The following is a 10,746-nucleotide window of genomic DNA, read 5'->3' as shown; positions in this document are numbered from 1 at the left end:
TTTTATTCATACCATTTTTGAACATACAAATTGTGAATTTGTCAGTAGCAGAATGTGTGATGTTGGCAGGAAAAAATTTCCTTGCCAAAAGCAGCACAATTCCTCTATGGTAAACTAATAGCTAAATTATTTCTTCATACAATGACTTCATAGAGTTCATTCATTCATTCAACAAATACTTGCTGAATCTTACTCTCTCAGGCAATGTTCTAGGATCTTGGGATATATCAGTGTATGAAATGAATAAAAATTCTTACCCTTGGGCAGGTTATCTTCTAGCTGAGTGAAGCAGACAATAAATAATAAACATAACTAATTATAACATTATATACCATATAAAGTAGTGTGAAAAAAGAGTAGATCAGGATAAGGAGAGGATTCATTCTACACCAAGTTTATCCATCCATTCTTTCAGCATTTGTTAAGTGCCCCATGTAATGGTGTGCATCGGGATGTGATGGCAAGTGACATCACGCAGAGTCCTTGCCTTCGGGTAGTGCCCCTACGTTCAGGTGGTAGTGCACATTCTCCTAGAAGATGCAGCCATGAACCCATAATCAAACACTTCATCTCCACCATCCTCCCACCATGGCTACCCCACTTTCCTGCTTGATCTTTCTCATTAGCATTTAATATCCTTCAGAGTTTACTCACAAGTTTTCCTTGTTGTCTGTTTCATTCCCCTAGAATATAAACTTCTTAAGAAAAGTGATTTCTGTAAGTTCTGTTTACATATGCATGGCCAGTATATAAAATGATGTCCTACTTACTTATACTTAGCACTCAATGTTTTTGAGTGAATACATAAGATAATCACATTCATCCATATGTTCAACCACATTTGCCTAAGTTTCCACTTTCTATTTCTGGTACAGGGATTTCATTGTTGAAAAATAGAACTAATCATCCTTAATACCTTCAACAGCAATGATATGAAATGCAGAAATTTCTAACACTATAAAAAACTAACTCTAATAATGTATAGTTATAGCAACAGGGTGTTACAGCAAAAGTGAAGCAAAAATTACACAAAATTGAGAGCAAATTTTATCTATCATCTTTATTACATAACAGGATAGAACATGATTATTCTAACACTACTTGGAATATTACAGAATACATTAGCTTAAATGAGTTCCCAGAAAAAAATAGATGAGGGCTTAAATTGTCAATAATTTTTTGTACCAAATCGTGAAAGGAAAAAAATATAATTAGAAAATAAACCTCTATGTCTTCATAGAATTATAAAGCCAAATGGAATATACCTCACATCCTTGGGTATTTTATTACAAACCTCTCCAATTTGGCAGAGCAGAAATTCTGCTTTTTTAAAGATATATTTTTCTTAAATATTTTACTAGTCATAGCATCTCTATGAATTTGGTTGATTCATTGGTTAAACATGATATTATTTAAAGCACAGAACCTGAATGTTGCCTTTGGGGATTAGGTAGATTTGAACATATTTACCTAACTTTCAATTTCATATCTATGAGTTGAAATTGCCTTATGCTCAAATTTACTGCAATCCTATAACATTTTTTGTCAGATGTTTTATGCAATTTTAGATAAAATCAATCCCAATAATTGAAAAACAAACAAGAGAATAACAAAGGCTTATTAGAAATGTCTACCTATCCACTCTTTGTAGAAATTCTTCAGCCAATAATTATAAGTAGAGAGCATCTTATTGCATAATCAAAGAAAAGTAAAATTTGTCTTTCAGTATAAAAATCCAAAAATAATTTTTAATATCACTTCTCTCATATTAATCTCTCTAGAAACAATGCTTTAAGAATTAAAGTCCTTCAACTTTGAGAATTATGAACAGGGAATACCTTCAGCTGACCTTCTAAATCTTAAACAACTGTGAGAAAAAAACCTTTTTATAACCAAGGTTTTTAAAAAACTCTTGATTTAATTTAGTATCTGAAACCATATTTTTTATGTCATCATCACCAGAATTTCCAGAGGCTCCCTTTGGGCAAATAGCGTTAAGTCCTCAGTCAGAGAGTTATTCTGTCTCTAAGGCAAATCCCACTAAAACTTCTCTATCTTTAGCTATTCTTAATTAAATAATCCCCTCTAGCACCTATGAGGTGGGGAATTACAAGCATAAAAAGTCCTACAGTTATTTCTACTATACAGTCAGACATAGTAGCAACAAAACAATACAGTGTTTTACTAAACTTTTTTTTTCTTTTCTCCAAGTTTTGCTCCAAGTCCTAACAGTTAACATAGTGTTTCAGAGATTAAGGTCACAGCTGCTGAGGAATCCTGCTCTCTCCCAGCTGGGAGCAATGGCGGCTGCAGTGGCAGTGGAGACTAGGTGAGGCAGGTGGGTGGAGAGGTTTTTCCCCTTACCTTTTTATTTGGCCCCTTGCCTCTGCACTTCTCAGCTTCCTGGCTGTGCTAGGGCTATTTCTTTCTGAACTCATATGCAACCATAACTCCGCATTTTACTTTCTTGGCACCCTTCTCCATACCTGAGTCCCACATCCGTTTCTGCCACAGAACTAGGCACGTTATACCTATGTCCAACAGAGGTATCAGCAAGTGAATTCCTCCCTTCCAAAGTTCTCCCAGCATAAAGGGATGAGTGTGTAGAGCTATCTCCGCCTTCTGGTGACGAGAAGACCTGAGCCCCACCCCAAAACCTTCAAGGAGCTGAGATCAGAGTGGAAGTGAGCGATCAGGAAGCCAACAAAGTGTTCCCACCTGAGTAAGTGAGATACCGCTCTCTTCAGGTCCAAGCAGTTTAGCAGCTGCAATGTCCAAAGCCTGCTTCAGCTTTGGGAACTAATTAATCCTTTCTCTTTCTGCCTAGAAGAGAGAGCAGTGAACAAGGTAACTTCTATTCGGGACCTATCCAAAGCCTACCTTGGGTATTTCTTCTCTTACATAGAAGAGTGAACAACATAGATTTCTCACATTCTCTACCCACCCACCCAAAGCCCAACGTTGAGAATTCCTAGATCCTTTCTTCTCTTGCTAGGAAGAGAGGGCAAAAACTAAAAGCCTTCTCTAAAACCTAAAACCATGTGGGCTGCTTGTTCCAACCTACGCCCAGCCTTCGACCAACAATTGTCTTCCAGTCCTTTCAATCTGTCTGCTGTTGGCTCTTGCTGTCTTCTTTCAAATCCTGTTAGCCTGGGGGCCATCCTCTATGTCTTTCAGAAAACCACGTTTCAAACAGGATCTCATGCTTGTCAGTAAACTTGGTAAGTTTTTATGATCTGTATTTATTCCTTGTTATCCTGAATGCAAGCATGAAGTTTCTGGAACTCAGAGTCATCATTGTTCATTACAGCAATAACTGCAGCAGTGTCGCACAGGTGATGCAAGGAGAGCCACATGTTTAGGACTACATGTACAGGGGTCGCATCATAGGAGAGGAAACCTAAAATTATGAATCTGGAAATATATATATATAAAATGTCCTCCCTCTCCTCCCTTCCTGAGAAACATTTGCTCCCTGGTCTTTTACAATCCTTTGGACTGTAAATGAATGTTCTGAAGAAAAGAGAGGGGAAAGTACCCCAAAATGCAAGCTGTTGGCTCTGACAGAAGTTAAGTTTTATTACTCTTTAAGAACAGATAATTCCCTATCTAACACCCCTTAACGTCCAAGCTTGTCCTTTAACCCAGGTGCCAGTAACATTTGTCAGAAAGTCCTAACTATGCAGAAACATGAGAATATTCACTTTCTGACATAGATCAGTGGTTGCAGATGGAAGTTGGAGCATGTACTGACAGAAAACAGGAATGAGGGAAACTTCAGGGTGAAGGAGGTACCTTAAAACTGAATCGTAGGGATGATTGCATAACTGCATAATGTACTAAAAAAATCACTGAACTGTATAGTTACAATGGGCAACTGTATGACACGTAAATTATTCCTCAGAAAAGCTGCTAAATGCAAGCCACTGGCTAGAATAATTATTCACAGTAAATATAACAAAAAGTCTCCAGAATATATAATGAACTCCTACAAATCAGTAAGAGAAAATAATGGAAAGGATCCTCACAATAGGTGATACACAAATGCACAATAAATATATGAAAATATGCTCAAAATCATTAGGCATTAGAGAAATGTAAATTAAAATCGTAATGCTATGCCACTACATTTATATCAGAAAGGCTAAAATGAAAAAGATAATACCAAGTGTTGGTAAGTATGTGGAACAACTGAGTGGGAGTGTTGGTGAGAGTGTAAACTAATATAACCACACCAGAAAACGTTTTGGCTGTATCAATGAAAGTTTAACATTTATATTCCTATAACCCAGAAATTTCATTCCTAGGAATATACCCTGGAGAAATGCTTGTATAGATATTCACCAAAAGTTATGTGAAGGTATAATTCATAGAAGCACTATTTATAGTATCCTAACACTGAAAAGCACCCTCAATTATTCATCAGCAAGAGAATGAGTAAATAAATTGTGATATTCTCATATAATGGAGTGTTATTCTATTGAGGGGAACGTGTTGAGGGGTTACTAGAAAGGGCACAAGTGGGGCTTCTGGGGTTCTGCTAATGTTTTTATCTCCGTGCTGCTTGTGGGTATATGTTCAGTTTTCTAAAATTCATTAAGCTATATAGCTATATAGCTAGAGTTTATGTACTTCCCTGTGTTTGTTATACTTCTCACCACTACCGGAGTCTATATATATATATGACATAGCAATTCCACTCCCAGATATTTGCCCAAATCCAGGAATAAAACTAATACATGCCTAGCAGAGTGTCTTGCACACTGTAGCATTCAATTAACATGAAACACAGAACAAAAAGGCCTAATTTACCCACTCTATGTTTCTTTTTCTTTTTTTTTTTAAATCATATTAACCAACATGCAGAAATTCCTGGGACCTAAATATCCAACCCCAATACATGTTTAGATGACTACCAGCAGGGGTCATGCTAGCAGGTTTGTTTCAACAGGTTGAAGCTGAATGTAATTAATTTTATAATTTTTAATAGTTCAAATCCAGTTTTTTAAAATTAAATTATGAAACAAAGGTGATGTGAATAATCATATTGAATGGTAAGTGCAATAAAATCTGCATATGCATTGAATTCAGAATTGAGTCATGTCCAATATTACAGTCTAACCTCAATTCCTATCAAATAAATTAAAAAATAGTTGGTCCCATATTTATGGCTTTCTGATTATAGGGTCTTCTATGGAGGTAACATGATTCCCCTTGAATTCTTCTCTATTGTTCTTATCTTTGCAGTGACTATCCTTGTCTGTCTCTGCATTGCTCCACTCCACCCCATCCCTATTTCCTCTGCCTATTCACCTCTCCCTGCTTCTCTGGCTCTTTTCTCTTTGTCATCTTTATTTTCCCTCCTCCCTTGTTCAGTAATTATAATCTCTTTAATATTTTTAAAAACCAAACTCATATGTTGAAATTAATAAATTAGAGTCTCTGTACCTATCATTAAACAAATCTTTGGGCAAACTTTTATACTAGGATGCATATTTCCACATAGCCACTTATATTTCAGCCTAATCTAAGAGTGAAAATGACTGTTGACCAGAAATTAATACTTTTACCAATAGTCAAAAATAGTGATCATATTTCAACAATAGATGACTTTATTTACTATTGCCAGAAAGATTCATAATTATCTTTGTGTGTATATATTTAATTATAATCACACTTGATTGGATTACAGTTTCCAAGAACTAATTATGGCTGTTAGTGGCTGTTAAATAAGAAAATGTGTTTGCAGCTCAAACATTTGTCTTGTTATGTTTCCTAGTGGAAAAAGGCATATACTGACAGGATGCCAATTTGTTTTAAGTGAATTCATGTTACTACCCTGCACAATAAAATAATATACAAGGCTGTGCTTTGTGAATTATGAGTTATATTAGTGAATATCATTTTCTGATTGCCTGCATTTTTCCTATTTTATATACATGATCATTTTTGTAAGTAAAATTAATATAAAATTTAAATACTTGTGAATAAAGAGATGTAGCACTGTTTTCTATCAAACTACACTAATCCTTTCAAGCAAAAAGTAGTTTATTAAATCATATTCCACTAATTTTAAGGTGTTGATGCATTTGTCATATTACCTAATTAACACTGTGTTACGGGAGAATTTTTGTAGCATATATTTTGAATTATTTTTAATTGTCTTAAGATAACTGACTTTGAAGAAATAATAGCTATTTGTTATCTAACTTCACTTGTAAATTTTGCCTACTCATTCTTACTAAAAACAAAGTAAAAATTTTAATGAACTTCAGGTTATTAATATACTATATTTCTCCTTTTCCCTCTAACCACCTTTTGACCATTATTTCTACTATAAATTATTTTGTTTTCTTTACAATTCATAAATAAATCTTGCTTTTCATCAAGATTTATTTGTTGTGATCAGTTCATTATGAAACAGTGAACACTGTGAAAAATGTTCTAATTTCCTTATAACTTGTTATTAATGCTAATTTACTCCACGATTTATTTAACCTTTAAAGCATCTTTCTCTTTTGACATTTATCTTTAAAATTCCTTTGTAAGCAGCTGTTTACTGAGTTGAAGCATTTTATTAGCTTATTTGGATGCTGTACATGCTCATGAAATACTGCCAAATAAATCCTTGAAAATTTACCTGGTAGTTGCTGTCTTTTCTTTTACACTAAAAAGCATTGTCTATACATTTCTGAAACCTGACTTCTAAAGTCTGTCATTTCAATTAACTATTCTCAAATGATCTAACGTGCCTTTATCCCAGAAAATGTACTGTTAGTAGTGTTGCTATTATTATTTATTTTTTCTTTAGAGAACTTTGAAGTATCCTTCAAGATACGATTCTACTATAGCTCTTATAAATAATAGCAATAGGGTCAAATTTGTCCTATTTTAGTCATTCACCTAGCTCTCACCTCACATTCACAGCATGAGTTGTCTTTGAAATTCTCTAGTAGCAGGGATTAAGCCAGTATTACAGAATGAACTCCATATAATTGTGTGTGAAAAGAGAGAAAATGCCAATTACATAAAAACATCAATAACTTCATTTCATTTATTTTGCTCCCTTTCTCCAGATCAAACAGGCAATCTTGATATATAAGAGAAACCAAAATAGGAAGCTAGAGGCTTCATGTTGCTGGTGTGTATCCTCTACAGAGAAAAACAACAACAACAAAACACCAGTGTTTTATTAGTCAGACCAGGTTTTTCAGGGTTTTTTTAAGATGAGAAAAATGACAGCTTTGCAGGAAAGCTGTGGTGCTCTTAGACCAGCCATTTGTACAGAGGCTTAGTTTTCTACAAAAAGAGAGAGTTGGACTAAATCAAAACAAGGCAGCAAAAGGCAAAATTGATTTTTCACAAATCATAATGTTTAAAAATAGATGTCACTGATCCCCTCGAGCTTGATGCATCCCATCTGAGTCCCAACTGAGACTAACCTCATCCTTTGGCTGTAGGTGGTTAACAGAGCAACAAAGAATAAAAAGCCTGAAATCAATCAAATGATGAGTTCAACCTTACTTCTCTCCTTTCAATACCTCACACTTATTCTACAGCCTGGAGAGACTCAAAGCCAGGGAAATTGCTGTACCTATGTGTTTATAAAAATATAAAATGATAAGTACCTAAGTGCAAATTATGATAGAATATTATTGCTAATAATAGAAATATATTATTCTTATTTATCATAGTTAATAAAAGTACAATTGCTAACAGACATATTTAAACATATCATGTTAAACACATTACTGTATAAGAGGCATTAGCTTAAAGTCATTAAAGCTCATGAGTAGATTAAAATGTTTTTAAAACTGCTATAGGTGACTAATTAAAGTTACTGGGAGTCAAATTTCAGCTCAGAATAAGAAATAACTTTCCAGAGAAAGTGCAGCTTTGGTGGAATGTGGTGTCCTCTGAAGACAATGTGTTTCCTCATACTGAAAGAAACCTAATAGAAGTAGAATCATTGTATGCCTGGAAGATATCCAGTCTCCACATGCTAATAAACTAGAGAAGCATCCAGAGCATAGACTGCTGTGAGACCTTGAGTCAAAAGCCGCCTTACACAAGCAACCAGAAAAAAATGAGCTCCCACTGTTTCCAGTTGGAAATGCAGAAATCACCCGTCTTCTATGTCGATCTCGCTGGGAGCTGCAGACCGGAGCTGTTCCTATTCGGCCACCTTGGAAGCCCCAACAACTTTTTAATTTGAGCTTTTTCCGTTTTTTATATGGTTTGGCTGTGTCTCCACCCAAATCTCATCTTGAATTGTAGTTCCCATAATCCCCATGTGTCACGGAAGGGATCGGGTGGGAGGTAATTGAATCATGGTGGCAGTTACCTCCATGCTGTTCTCATGATAGTGAGTGAATTCTCATGAGATCTGATGGCTTTATAAAAAGCTTTCCCCCCAACTTTGCTCTGCACTTCTCCTTGCTGCTGCCATGTGAAGAAGGACATGTTTGCTTCCCCTTCTGTGATGGTTGTAAGTTTCCTGAGGCTTCCCCAGCCCTGCAGAACTGTGAATCAATTAAACCTCTTTCCTTTATAAATCATCCTGTTTAGGGTATTTCTTCATAGGAGTGTAAGAACGAACTAATACAGTTTCTGTTTTTTGGTTTTTTTTTTTTTTTTTACGGAGTTTCACTTTTGTTGCCCAGGCTGGAGTGCAATGATGCAATCTCAGCCACTGCAACCTCTGCCTCCCGGGTTCAAGTAATTCTCCTGCCTCAGCCTCCCAGGTAGCTGGGATTGCAGGCACCCACCACCATGCCCAGCTAATTTTTTGTATTTTTAGTAGAGACACAGTTTCACCATGTTGACCAGGCTGGTCTCAAACTCCTGACCTCAGGTGATCCACCCGCCTCAGCCTCCCAAGATGCTGGGATAACAGGTGTGAGCCCTGGTGCCCCACCTGATACAGTTTTATAATGGAATCATGTCTGCTTTAACAGACAACTTCTTTGAATTTAATTTAATCATTTTTATTTTCTTTTCTGATGTTACCTTATACACTGGGTCCTGAGAAGCCTTCTCACAGACCAGGGCCTCCTCCCCAGCCTTGCCCTTTTCCATATCACCTCTGATACTGCTGAAAGTATTCTTGTTTTTGAAAACATCAAGATATTTAAAGCCCATTCTTATTTATCTGATCTTAAAACACTGAATCAGCTATACTTCAAAAAGCCCAGGTTTTTAGGAATAAAGAATATGAGAAACCATGATATTGACATTAGCTTATACATTAAACCCTTCCAAGACTATAGGTGGCAGGAAGAGGGACACCAGATGACCCAAGAAGTGTCTGCTTGAATCATTAAAGCATGTTGAACATTGGAATAGGAAAGTATGTTCACAAATAACATAATGATGTACAATATTTTAGCTTTTCCAAAATGATAAAAAATGAACAAAAGTGAACTTTTATGACAGTAATGTTTTTTAGCCTATTGAAATGAATCATATACGTCCACTAGAGTTTTCTGGAAAAGAAGAATAGGAAATCAGTTAACAATAGTGTTTGCCAAAAAAGAATTCTGCATTCTTCTTTTATATATTCAAACCTGAAGAATGCAACTTGAGGAACTTAAATTAAGATTTGTTTCTTTCCATGAATGATAGGGTTTTTAAATAGGTGGGTTGGGAAAGAGGTCCTATGCATTTTAATCAGTTAATTACTTTAGAAAAAAATGCAAAATTACTAATTTAGGGAACCAAGATCTCAGGTGACAATCTAAAATTCTGTGGTCATAAGTAATATCCTACCACAAAGATAAATCAACCCTTGTATTTTTATCACCACACAACAGTTAAAATCTAAGCCTCTGTCACATCAATTATCTGGCCAAATAGCCAGTGGAAAAGTAAAAGGTCAAAGTAATTTGAAAAGAGTTTCACCAATGTTTGCTTTTGAATAATACATAAGGTAACAGGTATTTTCAAAATGAAGCTCTAGGAATGTATCTTGAAGACACATTTCTTCCATAAAATAAAACTTTTAAAAATGATTTCTCTTTTTCAGGGTGTGGCTTTGTGGAACTGTGAAAAGTATTGCCCTTTGTTTTAACTTCATCTAGAAACTTCAGGAACAGACCAACTATTGCTAATCCAGCTGGAAGCAATTTATATGATACAGATACTTGTGATAAACCCTCCTCAGAGAGCTTGTTAAGTTGTTGCACCAGGCAAGAGTCATACATAAACCTTAGCTGTGTTTTCAAGAGCTATTGTTTCTCCCAATTACAGCAACTACAGGTTTAATAAATTCATTCATAGATATATACTGAGCATTACATCAATCTTCACTTTGTTCTAACTACTCTTTGCTTTTCAATAATCGAGAATTTTGTCAATGGATAAGGCTCTTGTCATAATTTTAAATTAGAATTTCTCAATTTCTTTCTGTTTTCTAAAGAAATATAATGGTTTTGAAAGATACTGGACTTGACATGAATTTGAGTAGTTCATGTATACATCAATCTTAAAAGACAAAAGTCTGAAATTAACTATTAGTATGAAATCAGTAAGAACTCATGAATAAATAAACATTAAGTAAAAACAAATCTTACTAAACTTTGGCCATCAGATGAGAAGGAGACCTTAAATTGATTTTTTACTTAATTATACTTTTGGATCAATATTCTATGTGGAAGTAGCTTGCCGTTTTCTTATACTAATATATAGAAAGACTGGATTACAATACTTTGCATAGCTACCCAAAATTTATATTATTATTATACTAAA

Source organism: Pan paniscus, chromosome 3, assembly GCF_029289425.2.
Source record: "Pan paniscus chromosome 3, NHGRI_mPanPan1-v2.0_pri, whole genome shotgun sequence".
NCBI lineage: Eukaryota > Metazoa > Chordata > Mammalia > Primates > Hominidae > Pan > Pan paniscus.
Note: the sequence above shows the minus strand (reverse complement) of the source record.